At 39.8% G+C, this 17,912-nt stretch overlaps 1 pseudogene across 1 annotated transcript; it reads left to right on the top strand.

The window, feature by feature from the left end:
- The first annotated feature begins 485 nt into the window (after positions 1–485).
- On the top strand, positions 486–1,665 carry LOC308343298 (large ribosomal subunit protein uL4-like; annotated as a pseudogene). Its single transcript has one exon. The product of its transcript is annotated as a large ribosomal subunit protein uL4-like (transcript).
- Positions 1,666–17,912: the final 16,247 nt, after the last annotated feature.

Genomic DNA, 17,912 nt, shown 5'->3' with positions numbered 1-17,912 from the left:
ATATAGAGAACACATACAACTCAATAGCAAAAAAAAAAAAAAAAAAAAATCCAATTAAAAATGAGCAGAAGAACTGAACAGACATTTTTCTAAAGAAGCCATACCGATGGACAACAGGTACATGAAAAGATGCTCTACGTCCTTAAACAGAGAAATGCAGATCGAAACCACAGTGAAATATCACCAGACACCTGTTTGAATGGCCTTTATCCAAAAGACTAGACGTAATAATTGTTGGTGAGGATATGGAGAAAAGGGAAGCCTTAATGCACTGTGGGTGGATAGCAAACTGGTTCAGCCACTGTGGAAAACAATATGGAGTTTCCTCAAAACATCACAGATAGAATTACCATGTGATCAGCAATTCCACTTCTGGATATTCATCTAAAGAAAACAAGAACATTAGTCTGGAAAAAAAAGTCAAGAGATCAAAATAGTTTTTCCTGTGGGAGCCAGTGAGCTTGAGAGGAGCATGGCTTTCTCTCCCTGCCATGGCATCTGCCTGCCCACTGGTATCAGTGTACTTCAAAAAGAGGGACTCTCCTGGCAAAAATGTCACTTTGCCTGCTGTGTTCAAGACTCCCAATCAACCAGGTATTGTGAACTTTGTTCACACGAACTTGTGCAAAAACAATAGACAGTCCTGTGCTATCAGTGAATTAGCATGTCAGCAAACCAATCCTGAGTCTTGGGGCTCAGATTTCTAGAGTTCGAGGCAGTGAGACTCACAGTTCTTACCAGGGTGGTTTTGAAAATATGTGTCAAGGGGCTGCGTGTTTGCACCGACCAAAACCCAACGCCATAGGCACCGCGTAGTGAACACAACACAGAAGCGATAGGCCGTGTGCTCCGCCCGGGCCGCCTTCGGCCTTACCAGCGCTGGGCATGTCTAAAGGTCAGCAAATTGAGAAAATGCCTGAACTTGTTTTGGTGGTCAGAGATAAAACTCAAAGCTACAAGAAGGCCAAGGAGCCCGATTTGCTTCTTCGGAAGCTTAACGCCTGGAATGATATCAAGAAGGTCTGTGCCTCTCAGCAGATGAGAGCTGGCAAGGGCCAAATGTGTCCTATACAGCACAGGAGACCCTGCATCCTTTATAATGAGGACAACAGTACCGTGAAGGCCTTCAGAAACATCCTTGGAATGACTCTCCTTAATGTAAGCAAACCGAACATTTGGAAACTTGCCCCCTGGAGAGCATGTGGGACGTTTCTGCCTTCGGACCAAAAGTGCTTCCCACAGGTGCGATGATCTGTGGAAAAGCTCAGAGATCCAAAGAGCCCTCTGAGCGTCACACAAGAGGGTTCATGGTGGAGTCCTAAAGTGGAATCCACACAAAACCCCGAGAATCGTGTTGAAGCTAAACCCAAATGCCAGGACCACGAGCCGGAATAACCATTCTTTCCTGGAGCAAGAATTACAAACTCCAGATGGATAAGGCAGCAGCAGCGCTGGAAGCCAACTCAGATGAGAAGGGTTCCAGGCAAGAAGCCTGTGATAGGGAAGACAGGAAAGGAGGCTGTTGGCGTGAAGGAGCAGAAGAAGCCTCTGGTGGGAAAAAAAAAAATGCAGCTACTGAGAAGAGAAGCCTGCAGAAAAGAAACCCACCACAGAAGCAAAGAAGACTGCTGCCTAAACTTAAATCTTTGTTCCATAAATGTCTAATCATCTTGGACACTTAATTCTGAGTAACAATCTGACCAAAGGCAGTGAGGGGGAATAAAAGATCAAAACAGTATGGTTTTTGCATATTACACCTCTGTGTCCATTGCAGCATTACCTATCATGGCTAAAATGCGGAAACAACCTAAGTGTTCATCCATGGATGGATAAAGAAGTTGTAGTATATATATACAATATTATTCACCCATCAAAAAGAACGAAATCTTGCCATTTGTGACAACATGGGTGGACCCAAAAGTCATTATGCTAAGTGAAATAAATCAGAGAAAGACAAATACCATATGGTCTCTCTTATAACATGGAAGTTTAAACAAACAAACAAACAAAAAAACCAAGCTCATAGATCTAGAGAACAGACTGATGGTTGCCAGAGATGGAGGATGGGAAATGGGAGAAATGGGTGAATATTTTCTTAGTTTAAATAAACTGAATTAAAAATAAATCACTCAAATTTAGCAATTAAAATCCAAAAGCAGATTTAAAAATAATATATCAGTACCATAATAGAGAGATTTCACAAATCAAAGATGGTTGAATATTAGAAAAGCAGTGAATAAAACCCATAACATTATAAAATTTAAGAAGTATCATATGATCATCTTCAATGATCTCAAAAACGCTTTTGATAAAGTCACACCAATCCTTGCTCAGATCATTCAGATGAATTTTTCTGAACATCACCAAGCATAAATAGAGTATATGCATATATATATATCTCATCATATATATACAGATATACATATATTTATACACATATATCAGCATATAAACATACACATACATATTTAAATATATACATATGTGTATGTATATATATGTATATATACACCTATACATATGTGTCCATAAAGATGAGTAAAAAGTTAGCATTAGTATCAAATAACACTAAATATTGCTTAGAGACATATATATGTAGTAAACATGTAAAGATATAAATGGGAATGAAAAATACAAATTCAGGAGGAAAAGAGGCAAAATGAGACTGGCAAATATAATCAGCGGTCCAACTTATTTATAATTTTCTCTTCCTTAAATTGGCAGATGGGTACCTAGATTTTCATTTTCCTCTGTACAGTTTTTGTACGTCTGAAATAGATCAGGAGAAAAGGCGATAAAAAGAGAAGAGAACACAAGCTTTTTGAAATCAAGACAAAACTCAGTTCCAACCTCACCTGTGCAATTTCCTGGCTGTAGGCTCTTGATTAGGTCATTTAACTTCCCTGAGCTTCAGTTTCCTCAGCTGTAAAATGAGGATAGTAAGTAACAACTTACCTACTTCCTGAAAGTATGTTTTAGCATTTAGCAAAGTAATGAACACCTAGTGTGCACTTAACATATTTGATACTTTTCCTGACTTGTTTCAATAAGGCAGACATTAAGTGTGTGTTTTGCATTCCAAATGTGTGCATGTGGGGGTGTTTACAGGGCATATGCATTTCAATTTCTTGGTGCTCAGCCCTTAGGTTCTTAGGATTTTACCATCCTTTTTCACATACAACCTTTTTTATTTTGCACTTCCTGTTTTAATTTTAAACATAGAAGGGACAATTTTCTAGACAATCAACAGAACAGCTGCTAGGGGAAAAAAATAGAAATGAAAGAGCTGAATGATTGAAGGTTGACACTTAAAAGAGTAGTTTTGCAGTTAACAGCTGTGTATTCCAGAAATATCTGACAAATACATGATAACAAAAAGCAAAAATTGCTACTAATATTGAGAACTCATAGCTGGAGAGCTGAGAACTACGGAAAAACAATGACAAAATTTCAGTGTTGACCTTAAGTTTCTAAATGAGTTATAGTTACATGACAAGAAACAAGGAAAATAATGATAAATCCCCTCACAAAGTCTAAATTTTATGGCAGTTAAGGCATAAACAAGCACTGTGAAATACACTTCAGATATCATTTTAGCCTTTTAAAACATGTTTTGAATACTGAACAACAAATGTATGTCGTTGTCAATGACGATGTTCTCCTGTAATCCTAGCGATTTGTCTCTGTTCTTCTCCTCCTCATCTACCGACAGACATCATACTTTGAGTCCCACCACCACACACACACCCCAGTTGCTTGTCTTTCTGCTTCTCAGTGGGGTAATCCTTGGTCTTCTCTCTCTGTGAAGATAGTTTATGAAATTAGAAAGCCTAGATACCCCAACGTGAAGTCACATTTGCTGAATGTAACACGTTGGACAAGATTTTGCCTCTCTGAGCTTTAGTTTTATTATAAAATAGGGACTAAAGCAAGCGAACATACAACCCAGGCCTTTAAGAAAAAATCTAGAAGCATCATTCAAATGCAAGATATGATTAATCTCAGGAAATACTGTAAACTGGGTAGTAAAAGGGACCAGTTTCTAGGTGGTTCTTCTCCCAGGAAACAAAACAAACCCTTAATCTATTTGGCTTCCTGTTTCGGTATCTCCCAACAACAGCAAAAGCAGATATATATGAAAATTTCTCTGTTGTCTTCCTTAGCCCAACGTGCTTTGGAGTTCATGTGGATTACATAACTTTTGTTTATTTATTTAACAAATCCTAATTGAGTACCTTTTTACCATTTACCTGTGGGTGCTGTACTAGGTGGTTTGGACACATCCCATGAAGAAAAAAAAAAAAAAAACACCAAAGATATGGGCGCCTAGGTGGCTCAGTCAGTTAAGTGTCTGCCTTTGGGTCAGGTCATGATCCTGGAGCTCAGAAATCAAGTCCCACTCCGGGCTCCCTGCTCAGCAGCAGGGAGTCTGCTTCTCCCTCTGCCCCTCCCCCTGTTCATGTTCTCTCTCTCTCTCTCTCTCTTCCCCCGCCTCAAATAAATAAAAACTTTAAAAAATTGTATGTATATGCATATCTATATCTATAGATATATATCTCCCCCCCAAATCCTTACACTCTTGGAGTTTAGCATTCTCTCTGGGAAGGAGTGAGTGTGAGTAGAAGAAGGAACAGACAATAAATAATAAATATTGAAAAAAACCTAGTATTCACAGCATGATAGAAGATGATAAATTCTATGGGGAAAAAAGGGGTGGAGCAGGGAAAAGGAATGGGAAGAGTTTTCAGGAAGGGCTTGTCAGCTGGGTGGAAGGAGGGGCTAGGTACAGTGTCTAATTGGGTAAGTCTCCATGAGGAAGCTGCTTTTGAGAAAAGACTTGAAGGATGAGGAAATTACTCAAGAGAACATCTAGAAAAGAACATTCCACTAAAGGGAATATCCACTGCCAAAGACCTATGGTGGCGCTTCTTGTCATGTGTGAGAGAGCAACCAGGCCCTTCTGTCTGGCGAGGAGTGAGTCCGGGGAGAGTACCAGGAAAGGAAGCTAAATGATAACATCTTATCTAAAAATGCCTTACTTAAAACTTGGGAGTCTTACTAAAACTTTCAAAAAAAAAACAAAAAAAACTTCATTCTATAAATTTTAAAAGCAAGAAGACCTCAGTTTTTGTTCTGATGCCTATGATTATTTCAATGAATATTTGATTATTTCTGATATGTTACACTTTATTGGTAGAAAGATACACTTGGTATTCACCTTTTACTATTCTCTTTCAACCTTTCCCATCATTTATGACTATAATTAGCTTTGAAAAGCATGAGGCCCCATCACACTTACCCTACATTTGCTTTAAGAGCTGCTCCCAGTAGGTTGGAGCTTGCTGTCCAGGTTTTAACCCTGCGCCCCAACAAAGCTCCTCTAAATTGTTATCCCACAGGGAAAACCGTCTCATTGTCTTCATGCCATCCACCCAGCTGCCCAAAGAAAACAACTGCTAACAAGAGTGAAAAGCTAATGGGTCCCCATTTCTATTTCATTACAAGGAAGTGGAAAACATGGTAAACCCAAGTCATGGATCACATAATTTAGAAATCAAGTTCATGTTTCCCATTTTGAAGTAAAAAAAAAATGGAAGTGCACTCTGGAAAACAGCATGGGGTTTCCTCAATAAGTTGAAAATAGAGCTACCCTATGACCCAGCAATTGCACTACTAGATATTTACCCTAGAGATACAAATGATCCAAAGGGGCATGTGCCCCCGAATGTTTGTAGTAGCAATGCCCGCAATAGCCAAACTATGGAAAGAACCTAGATGTCCATCAACAGATCAATGGATAAAGAAGATGTGGTATATATATACAATAGAATACTATGCAGCCATCAAAAGAAATGAAATCTTGCCATTTGCGATGATGTGGATGGAACTAGAGGGTATTATGCTTAGCGAAATAAGTCAATTGGAGAAAGACAACTATCATATGATCTCCCTGATATGAGGAAGTGGAGATGCAACTTGGGGGGCTTGAGGGGTAGGAAAAGAACAAATGAAACAAGATGGGATCAGGAGGGAGACAAAACGTAAGAGACTCTTAATCTCACAAAACAAACTGAGGGTTGCCAGGGGGAGGGGGATAGGGAGAGGGTGGTGGGGTTATGGACATTGGGGAGGGTATGTGCTATGGTGAGTGCTGTGAAGTGTGTAAACCTGGTGATTCACAGACCCGTACCCCTGGGGCTAATAATACATTATATGTTTATAAAAAAATTTAAAAATTATTTTTAAAAAATGGAGGTGCAAGGATGTTCACTGCTCTTCCTTCCCCACAAATTATGATGAGGTGTTGTATTACATTACTGTTTATCCCAGGCAGGAAGGGAAATCTTACAATATCACCCTCTATGACAGAAGAGAAATTATGCTTTCCTCCATCAAATTTTCTTCCTCAGCTCAGACTTTGCTTCACTGAATTAAATTTATATTTATCAGATAAAGCTATTTAGTATTTTGCCAGGTTTGCACTAGGAAGGATTTAGATTTTTGTTTCTGAGAAATTTTAATAAAACATAAACTCATTCCACCAAGATTATTTTTAAAAATTCAGACTATCTGATCTTTAGGGCAGGATTTTTTCAACAGTTGTAATTATTTTCTAACACCTTCTGTAATACATCATTCTGCTGTTTTACAGCACATTTGGGTAATAAATATTTTATTCATTTTATCTAAATTCTGACATCCTATAGATCTGGCATTAAATTATTTTGTTTAGATTTCTACTAGTAAGTAGCTGAATGTCAAAACAACTTAAAAGGTTGTTTTAAGGAGAATGAACAAAGAGAAAACAACCCTCCTTTAGTTTGTCAGGTTTCTATGGATGCACTCCTGTGTATAATAGAAGATCATGTCACTATGGAATCTAGGACAAAGAGGGCTTTTTAGAGAGCTTGCATTCTTCGCTAAGTAGGGGCCCTTAATTCATACAGTTCAAAGAAAGAACCCTGAAACATATTGTATTTTTCTATGTTCTTACTTCTCCTCTACCACCAATTTGCTTCATTTGTATTTACGCACTCCTACTCTTACTGGCCTATGTACAGACACTCACTTTACTGGAAATGCTACATTCTCTGATGGCAGTTGATAGAACCATCATCACTTCCCACACTTCTGTGCAGCAGAACATTTTTTTTTTCTGATGCCTTTTCCTCAGAGGAGATCACTTTTATTGTTTGGAAAACCCAAGGCTTATGCTGTGTATGGGCCATCCCTCGGGCTCCCTTGAGAAGAGTTAAATGAAACGGACAAACACAAACACTGGAAAGTTTTCTTCCGCCAGTTTTCAAGATTGATATAGTTCTTCTTTGATTAAAAATGATCATATTGGGGGGGAGGAGTCAAGATGGCGGAGAAGTAGCAGGCTGAGACGACATCGGGTAGCAGGAGATCAGCTAGATAGCTTATCTAACCATTGTGAACACCTATAAATCCAACGGGAAATCGAAGAGAAGAAGAGCAACAATCCCAGAAACAGAAAATCGATCACTTTCTGAAAGGTAGGACCTGCGGAGAAGTGAATCCAAAGCGACGGGAAGATAGACCCCGGGGGGAGGGGCCGGCACCCAGCAAGCGGCGGAGCGACGGAGCACAAAACCGGGACTTTTAAAAGTCGGCTCCACTGGGAGACATCGCTCCAGAGGCTAAACTGGGGGGAAACCCAGGCGGGGTCAGCATAACCCCAGGACCCGCGGGGTCACAGAAGGACTGGGGGTGTCTGAGTGCCGCAGAGCTCGCAGGTATTAGAGCGGGGAAGCCGGCTATAGCGACAAAGCCGAGGAGTGAGCTCTAAGCCCGGGGTTACCTTGTGCCGGTCGCAGGCTGGGTGGGCTCGGAGCGTGGCCGGAGGCCACGGAGACAAAAGCGACCCGGCGCTTTTCTCCAGCTCCAACAATTGACTGCTTTCCTCGAGGCGCGACCGCAAGCCAGGGAGGCGGGACTGTTGGGCGCTTTGCTCTGAGAGCGCACTGAGGAGCGGAACCCCAAGCTCTCTGCTCCTCTGGGCCGAGAGATTGGGAGGCCGCCATCTTCATTCCCGTCCTCCGGAACTCTACGGAAAGCGCTCAGGGAACAAAAGCTCCCGAAAGCGAACCCGAGCGGATTACTTAGCCCGGCCCCTGGCAAGGGCGGTGCAATTCCGCCTGCGGCAAAGACACTTGAGAATCACTACAACAGGCCCCTCCCCCAGAAGATCAACAAGAAACCATCCAAAACCAACTTCAGTCACCAAGAACAGCGGAATTCCACAGCAGGAGAAAGCAAATCCTACCTGGACAAAATGACAAGGCGGAAAAACTCACCTCAAAAAAAAGAACAAGAGGCTGTACCGAAGGCTGGAGACCTAATCAATACAGACATAGGTAGCATGACAGATCTAGAGTTCAGAATGACAATTCTCAAGGTTCTAGCCGGGCTCGAAAAAGGCATAGAAGATATTAGAGAAACCCTCTCCGGAGAGATAAAAGCCCTTTCTGGAGAAATAAAAGAACTAAAATCTAACCAAGTTGAAATCAAAAAAGCTATTCATGAGGTGCAATCAAAAATGGAAGCTCTCACTGCCAGGATAAATGAGGCAGAAGAAAGAATTAGTGACATAGAAGACCAAATGACAGAGAATAAAGAAGCTGAGCAAAAGAGAGACAAACAACTACTGGAACACGAGGAGAGGATTCGAGAGATAAGTGACACCATAAGACGACACAACATTAGAATAATTGGGATTCCAGAAGAAGAAGAAAGAGAGAGGGGAGCAGAAGGTATATTGGAGACAATTATTGGAGAGAATTTCCCTAATATGGCAAAGGGAAAAAACATCAAAATCCAGGAGATGCTAAGAACGCCCCTCAAAATCAATAAAAATAGGTCCACACCTCGTCACCTGATAGTAAAATTTACAAGTCTTAGCGACAAAGAGAAAATCCTGAAAGCAGCCCGGGAAAAGAAGTCTGTAACATACAAGGGTAAAAACATTAGATTGGCAGCGGACCTATCCACAGAGACCTGGCAGGCCAGAAAGAACTGGCATGATATATTCAGAGCACTAAACGAGAAAAACATGCAGCCAAGAATACTATATCCGGCTAGGCTATCACTGAAAATAGAAGGAGAGATAAAGAGCTTCCAGGACAAACAAAAGCTGAAAGAATTTGCAAACACCAAACCAGCTCTACAGGAAATATTGAAAGGGGTCCTCTAAGCAAAGAGAGACCCTAAAAGTAGTAGATCAGAAAGAAACAGAAACAATATACAGTAACAATCATCTTACAGGCAATACAATGGCACTAAATTCATATCTCTCAATAGTTACCCTGAATGTTAATGGGCTCAATGCCCCAATCAAAAGACACAGGGTATCAGAATGGATAAAAAAACAAAACCCATCCATATGCTGCCTACAAGAAACTCATTTTAGACCCGAAGACACCTCCAGATTTAAAGTGAGGGGGTGGAAAACAATGTACCATGCTAATGGACATCAGAAGAAAGCTGGGGTGGCAATCCTTATATCAGATCAATTAGATTTTAAGCCAAAGACTATAATAAGAGATGAGGAAGGACACTATATCATACTCAAAGGGTCTGTCCAACAAGAAGATCTAACAATCTTAAATATCTATGCCCCTAACATGGGAGCAGCCAACTATATAAACCAATTAATAACAAAATCAAAGAAATACATCGACAGTAATACAATAATAGCAGGGGACTTTAACACTCCCCTCACTGAAATGGACAGATCATCTAAGCAAAAGATCAACAAGGAAATAAAGGCCTTAAATGACACACTGGACCAGATGGACATCACAGATATATTCAGAACATTCCATCCCAAAGCAACAGAATATACATTCTTCTCTAGTGCACATGGAACATTCTCCAGAATAGACCACATCCTGGGTCATAAATCAGGTCTCAATCGGTACCAAAAGATCGAGATCATTCCCTGCATATTTTCAGACCACAATGCTCTGAAGCTCGAACTCAATCACAAGAGGAAATTTGGAAAGAACGCAAATACATGGAGACTAAACAGCATCCTTCTAAAAAATGAATGGGTCAACCAGGAAATTAAAGAAGAATTGAAAAAATTCATGGAAACAAATGATAATGAAAACACAACAGTTCAAAATCTGTGGGACACAACAAAGGCAGTCCTGAGAGGAAAATATATAGCAGTGCAAGCCTTTCTCAAGAAACAAGAAAGGTCTCAAATACACAACCTAACCCTACACCTAAAGGAGCTGGAGAGAGAACAACAAAGAAAGCCTAAACCCAGCAGGAGAAGAGAAATCATAAAGATCAGAGCAGAAATCAATGAAATAGAAACTAAAAAAACAATAGAACAAATCAACAAAACTAGGAGCTGGTTCTTTGAAAGAATTAATAAGATTGATAAGCCCCTGGCCAGACTTATCAAAAAGAAAAGAGAAAGGACGCAAATAAATAAAATCATGAATGAAAGAGGAGAGATCACAACCAACACCAAAGAAATACAAACAATTATAAGAACATACTACGAGCAACTCTATGGCAACAAATTTGACAACCTGGAAGAAATGGATACATTTCTAGAGATGTATAAACTACCACAACTGAACCAGGAAGAAATAGATAACCTGAACAGACCCATAACCAGTAAGGAGATTGAAACAGTCATCAAAAATCTCCAAACAAACAAAAGTCCAGGACCAGACGGCTTCCCAGGGGAATTCTACCAAACATTTAAAGAAGAATTAATTCCTATTCTCCTGAAACTGTTCCAAAAAATAGAAATGGAAGGAAAACTTCCAAACTCATTCTATGAGGCCAGCATCACCTTGATCCCAAAACCAGACAAGGATCCGACCAAAAAAGAGAATTACAGACCAATATCCTTGATGAACACAGATGCGAAAATTCTCACCAAAATACTGGCCAATAGGATCCAACAGTACATTAAAAGGATTATTCACCACGACCAAGTGGGATTTATTCCAGGGCTGCAAGGTTGGTTCAACATCCGCAAATCCATCAATGTGATACAATACATTAATAAAAGAAAGAGTAAGAACCATATGATACTCTCAATAGATGCTGAAAAAGCGTTTGACAAAGTGCAGCATCCCTTCCTGATTAAAACTCTTCAAAGTGTAGGGATAGAAGGCACATACCTCAACATTATCAAAGCCATCTATGAAAAACCCACCGCAAATATCATTCTCAATGGAGAAAAACTGAAAGCTTTTCCGCTAAGGTCAGGAACACGGCAGGGATGTCCGTTATCACCACTGCTGTTCAATATAGTACTAGAAGTCCTAGCCTCAGCAATCAGACAACAAAAAGAAATTAAAGGCATCCAAATCGGCAAAGAAGAAGTCAAACTATCACTCTTTGCAGATGATATGATACTATATGTGGAAAACCCAAAAGGCTCCACTCCAAAACTGCTAGAACTTATACAGGAATTCAGTAAAGTGTCAGGATATAAAGTCAATGCACAGAAATCAGTCGCATTTCTTTACACTAACAACAAGACAGAAGAAAGAGAAATTGAGGAGTCAGTCCCATTTACAATCGTACCCAAAACCATAAGATACCTAGGAATAAATCTAACCAAAGAGGTAAAGAATCTATACTCAGAAAACTATAAAGTACTCATGAAAGAAATTGAGGAAGACACAAAGAAATGGAAAAATATTCCATGCTCATGGATTGGAAGAACAAATATTGTGAAAATGTCTATTTTACCTAAAGCAATCTACACATTTAATGCAATCCCTATCAAAATCCCATCCATTTTTTTTAAAGAAATAGAACAAATAATCCTAAAATTTATATGGAACCAGAAAAGACCTCGAATAGCCAAAGGAATATTGAAAAAGAAAGCCAAAGTCGGTGGTATCACAATTCCAGACTTCAAGCTCTATTACAAAGCTGTCATCATCAAGACAGTATGGTACTGGCACAAAAACAGACATATAGACCAATGGAACAGAATAGAGAGCCCAGAAATAGACCCTCAACTCTATGGTCAACTAATCTTCGACAAAGCAGGAAAGAATATCCAATGGAAAAAAGACAGCCTCTTCAACAAATGGTGCTGGGAAAATTGGACAGCCACATGCAGAAAAATGAAATTGGACTATTTCCTTACACCACACACGAAAATAGACTCAAAGTGGATGAAGGACCTCAATGTGCGAAAGGAATCTATCAAAATCCTTGAGGACAATGCAGGCAGCAACCTCTTTGACCTCCACCACAGCAACTTCTTCCTAGGAACATCGCCAAAGGCAACAGAAGCAAGGGCAAAAATGAACTATTGGGATTTCATCAAGATCAAAAGCTTTTGCACAGCAAAGGAAACAGTTAACAAAACCAAAAGACAACTGACAGAATGGGAGAAGATATTTGCAAACGACATATCAGATAAAGGGCTCGTATCCAAAATCTATAAAGAGCTTATCAAACACAATACCCAAAGAACAAATAATCCAGTCAAGAAATGGGCAGAGGACATGAACAGACATTTCTGCAAGGAAGACATCCAGATGGCCAACAGACACATGAAAAAATGCTCCACATCACTCGGCATCAGGGAAATACAAATCAAAACCACAATGAGATACCACCTCACACCAGTCAGAATGGCTAAAATTAACAAGTCAAGAAATGACAGATGCTGGCGAGGATGCGGAGAGAGGGGAACCCTCCTACACTGTTGGTGGGAATGCAAGCTGGTGCAACCACTCTGGAAAACAGTGTGGAGGTTCCTCAAAAAACTGAAAATAGAGCTACCCTACGACCCAGCAATTGCACTCCTGGGTATATATCCTAAAGATACAAACGTGGTGCTCCGAAGGGGCACGTGCACCCGAATGTTTATAGCAGCAATGTCCACAATAGCCAAACTGTGGAAAGCGCCTAGATGTCCATCAACAGATGAATGGATAAAGAAGATGTGGTATATATACACAATGGAATACTATGCAGCCATCAAAAGACATGAAATCTTGCCATTTGCGACGACGTGGATGGAACTAGAGGGTATCATGCTTAGCGAAATAAGTCAATCGGAGAAATATAACTATCATATGATCTCTTTGATATGAGGAAGTGGAGATGCAATGTGGGGGGGTTGGGGGGGAGGTAGGAAAAGAAAAAATGAAAAGATGGGATTGGGAGGGAGACAAACCATAAAAGACTCAATCTCAAGAAACAGACTGAGGGTTGCGGGGGGGAAGGGGGATGGGAGAGGGTGGTGGGGAAATGGACATTGGGGAGGGTATGTGCTATGATGAGTGCTGTGAAATGTGTAAACCAGACGATTCACAGACCTGTACCCCTGGGGATAAAAATACATTATATGTTTATTAAAATAAAAAAAATTAAAAAAAAAAATGATCATATTAACCCATCAACCAGTAACAAAGAAGAGAGGAAAGTAAAAAGTGGGGTATCTTGAAAACCATCGAAAGAAAATCATGAGATAGCTTAACATACTTGACTGTGTAATGAATTTTTCTTGATGAAATTAAGTACATTTCCATATATCACAAAACTATTATAAATACAGATAGGATGACCCTGGAAAGAAATACAAGAAGTGCTTCATTGGTTGTCTCTGCTGATGGGAAGGGAGAGATTAATTTTAAAGAGAACAGTCTGTACCCTGACAGTAACATAGTGAGATGAGCACGCTCATAGATTGCTGGTGAATGTCTACATGAACCATTCTGTCAAGAAAGCAGTTTGCAATATCGATCAAGGACCAGTAAAATTTTTCATGCCTTTAACCTTAGTAATTCCATTTTGAGGAATTTCTTCTAAGGATATAAGCTGAAATGTAGAAGAGGGTTTGGGGGTTTTGGGGGGGTTGGTTTTGTTTTGCATTTGCAAAACGTGTTACTGAAGTATTTTTTACAGAAGTGAAAATGAAGGAAAACTTAAAAGCCCCAAATTGGGTAGGATTAGGTAATCCTTTTTCTGTTTCCCAACTATTTTGTACATACATTTTATTCAAACAGCCAGCATAGTGGGTTCTCTGCATTTGCATGGATACCTTCTTGAGTAACTGAGTTCTCAGAGTGAGACAAAGAATTTTCATCTCTGTGATCCCAGAGCCTACTATAATAACTGGGGCCCCATAGGCTCTCAGTTAATACTTGTAAATTAGTAAAATTTCACTTTATTTGTCATGCAATGCATAATGACCACTAAGATTATTATTTCCCCCCAACTCTCACTGCCTACACACCCATAAACATGAGAGACTAATTCATTCCATTTTTGCAGTTTAGCACATTAGACTGTTTAAAACAAACTGAATTTAGCTTTATCTGTTTGTACATATAGATAGAGCTATTGGCACGGTCACAAACAAACTGAATTATAAATCAGTATATTATCATGACAGGTATTAATATAAAGATAAGCAGTAAGATAAGAGATAATATTTCAAGTCACTTTTAAGACTTAACATGAAATTTTTGATGCTTGGGAATACCAAACGATTCAATGTCAGATGGATCCCAGAAGATACGTGAGGCTGATACAATGTGGAATAAAAATTACAGAGTTTGGAAAATCAATGTCATATATGTATATATGAAGATTGAGGCCATTTTCTGTATCTTAAAAGTAATTTTAAGCTGCTTTAAGAGGCAATCTATTGAGTGTAAGCCTCCTGACTCAGCTCAATTACATCCCAGCACAATGAGAAAAATTGCGAGTGAGTTCACAAAACACTGTGGGAAAACTATTTTAGACTGTTATTGGGAAGTTGTCTGTACATAGAAGTGTAATAGCTGCACTTCAGTCCAATTCTGGTCTTTGCAATTTACTTTAAGATGTGCCAATCCTCAGTAAATTATGTGAGAAGGGGACAATGAAATCATTATTTACCTGAATTGTAATACATTCCTATCTTACTCCAGGAGTAGAATTAAATAAATCAATAAATGGAAGGGTTCATGTGTAGAAGATTCAAGTGCCCACACATACAACTTTTATTCCAGGTTTGAGGGTGGGAGGAGGTAGAAAATGATTTCAGCAATAACAAATTAGAAAACTAGTGGAACTTTTAAAAAACATGAAGAATTAAATCCACTTAATTTCTGAGTATCTGTTAATGTCATGTAACTCTGGATAACATTTAAAAAATCATACATGAAAAAATAAACAGCTAAATGTTGGACAACAGAGAGAAAACTCACCTTAAACAACTCAAGCAATTCCTCTAGAAAGGAGAGGGAAGGGAGAGAGGGAGGTAGGAGGGAAGGAAATAGAGAAGGTGGAGGGAGGGAGGGAGGAAGAAAATAATTTAGAGCTTGTATAGTACCTAAACTACCCTCTTATAGGGTGTTGACTACCTCCTGGCCAGGTGGGCAGCAGACAAGGTCTTGGCCACCCTGAGGAAGAGACAATATGGCATACCAAAAGGATATACTTTAAACTCAAAGCCCCAGAGTTTTAAAACTTAGTTTTACCAATACCAGCTAAGACAATCTGATCGAAATAATTTCTTTAAATCCCTACATCTACATGTGAAAAAAAACTTTGTACCATAATATAAGGTAAAATCATATATTTTCTCCTCAATACATGATTTCCTTAGTGCTGCTCAGTAAATAACACCTTTCCTTTTTCTCAGATCTACAGTGGGGGGGGGGGTACATACCAATCAAAACTACATCTAGTTGCAAACATTAGTTTCTGAACTCTTCAAAGATTGGTGTTGGTGCTTTGGTAAGGATGTTGGTGGCTCCGAGAATCCTGTAAGTGAAGCTGAGTTTTAATTAAGGTCTCTGGGCCCAAGACTCAATGTAAAGAGAGTAAAATTGTGCTTTATACCCTAAAAAGCTGTTTGGATATATTTCCTTGAACTCAGGCATTCAAATAAAGTTTGTTAGATAACTGTAGATTTGAATATTTCAATGAAGATGATAATTTAATATGACAGGAAAGATGATAACACTTATAATCCGTGTTCCCAGGCCATAGTGGCCTAAAACACAAAAGCATTGTGTCAGAGTAAGAGTAGAGATAACATCGAACAGCAGAATAGATGGAATCCACCCCACTGGTCATTCCTTCATTTCACTAAACAAATGTTTATTGAGTATCACATAGGAACCAAGCACTCTGCCAGGCACTGGGGGTATGATGGCGAACAAAAGTAGATATGGTCTTTTGTGTACCTTAAAATCTGGGAAAGGCATTGAGTAAATAACAAGAGAGTCTTACCGAGACTTGGGAAAGGGGGCGGCTGCAGTTAAGATGGGTGTCCCTTAGGAAGGAATGCTTGGGCTGAGTTACTATATACCACCCGGAGTTAACCAGGTAAGGGGAGGGGGCACAAAATGTGAGGAGGAACATTAAGGACAGACGGAAGACTATTTTCAGTGATCCCATTGTCAGAGGGAACCTATCACATCTGGGAATGAAAGAAAATCTAAATGGTTGGGGTGCAGAGAATAGCTGAAGGGGAAAAGGGAGGTCGGTGAAGGTCAGGCTGGACTGTCATCTTGAACGCAGAGAAACCATCGAAGAATTTTTAGCTGGAGGAGTGGCGTGGAGAGAAAAGAATAATCGGATGAGATTTGCCTTTTGAAAACTCCACTGTGCGTAAGGTGTGGACAACCCATTGTTGGGAGGGAAGGACAAAAGCCCATGAATTAAGAGGCTACTGCAGTAAGTGGTGCAAATCTAAGTCTGTCGTAAAAACTTTTAGCCACTTTCCTCCCTGGGAGCCTAGGAAAAATACTTTATTTCCCAGAGAAAACCTTCCCTCTCTAGTGGAGGTGGAAGGAAGTCAATTAATTGAACATTTAGAAGGTAAAACTGGCAAGACATAGTAATGGATTGCATATGGTTGCAAGACACAACTGTATTTGGAGATAGGGTTTGTACGCCTGGACAGATGAGAATCCCATTCATTTGGGCAACAGCGGCAACTTATTATAAGTGAAATGGATAATGTTTATTGAGCATTGCCATGCTACAGTCATTGTTCTAAATGCCTTGCACACTTTATTTAGCTCTTTTTTTAAACAACTCTATGATCTAGGTAGTACTCCTGTTTTTTCCATCTTATAGATGAAGAACTGAGGCAGAGAAAGATTAAGCAACATGTTCATTTACACATCCTTACAAGTAGTGGATCTAGGTATTGAGTCCAGAGCTATGCTTTTCACCACTTTACTATGCTTCCTCCCTGTTCAAGATGTGTTTCCCTTAGTTCAGACAAAAGGGCCTCTTTTTCCTTCCCAGCTCACCTTGTGGTTTTCATTCTCCTTCAGTGCTCACTTCCAGTGCTCAAAACAATAGCTTCCTCGTAGCTAAGTTGCTATCCATTCTCCACACTGAAAAATATCTTTGTCTCTATGTTGATATCCCCTCGTTGAGTCATAATTGATTGTTGTAATTTGAGATTGAGGGACACGGAGAAGAAGATTCCAATTTGCATTCCTAATGGTCCAATGCAGGTTTATGGACAGATGGATTTTCTTAGAGTGCTCAGACTGCCGGAACAAGGTACGGTAGACTGGATAGCTTCACTAACAGAAATGTATTGTTTTACCATTTTGGAGGCTGGAAGTTCAGGATGCCAGTATGGTTGAGTGCTGGGGAGAGTGCTCTTTCTGACCTAGAGATGACTGTTTTTTTGGTTTTTTTTTTAAGATTTTATTTATTTATTTGACAGAGAGAGATCACAAGTAGTCACAGAGGCAGGCAGAGAGAGAGGATGAAACAGGCTCCCCACTGAGCAGAGAGCCCGATGTGGGGTTCGATCCCAGGACCCTGAGATCATGACCTGAGCCGAAGGCAGAGGCTTTAACCCACTGAGCCATCCAGGCGCCCCATGTCTTCTAACTGTATCCTCCTGTAGTCTTGCCTTGATGTTTGCACACTGA

The sequence above is a fragment of the Martes martes genome (genome assembly GCF_963455335.1).
Source record: "Martes martes genome assembly, chromosome: 5".
In the NCBI taxonomy this organism is placed as follows: domain Eukaryota; kingdom Metazoa; phylum Chordata; class Mammalia; order Carnivora; family Mustelidae; genus Martes; species Martes martes.
Note: the sequence above shows the minus strand (reverse complement) of the source record. Positions and strands in the feature narration are given on the sequence as shown.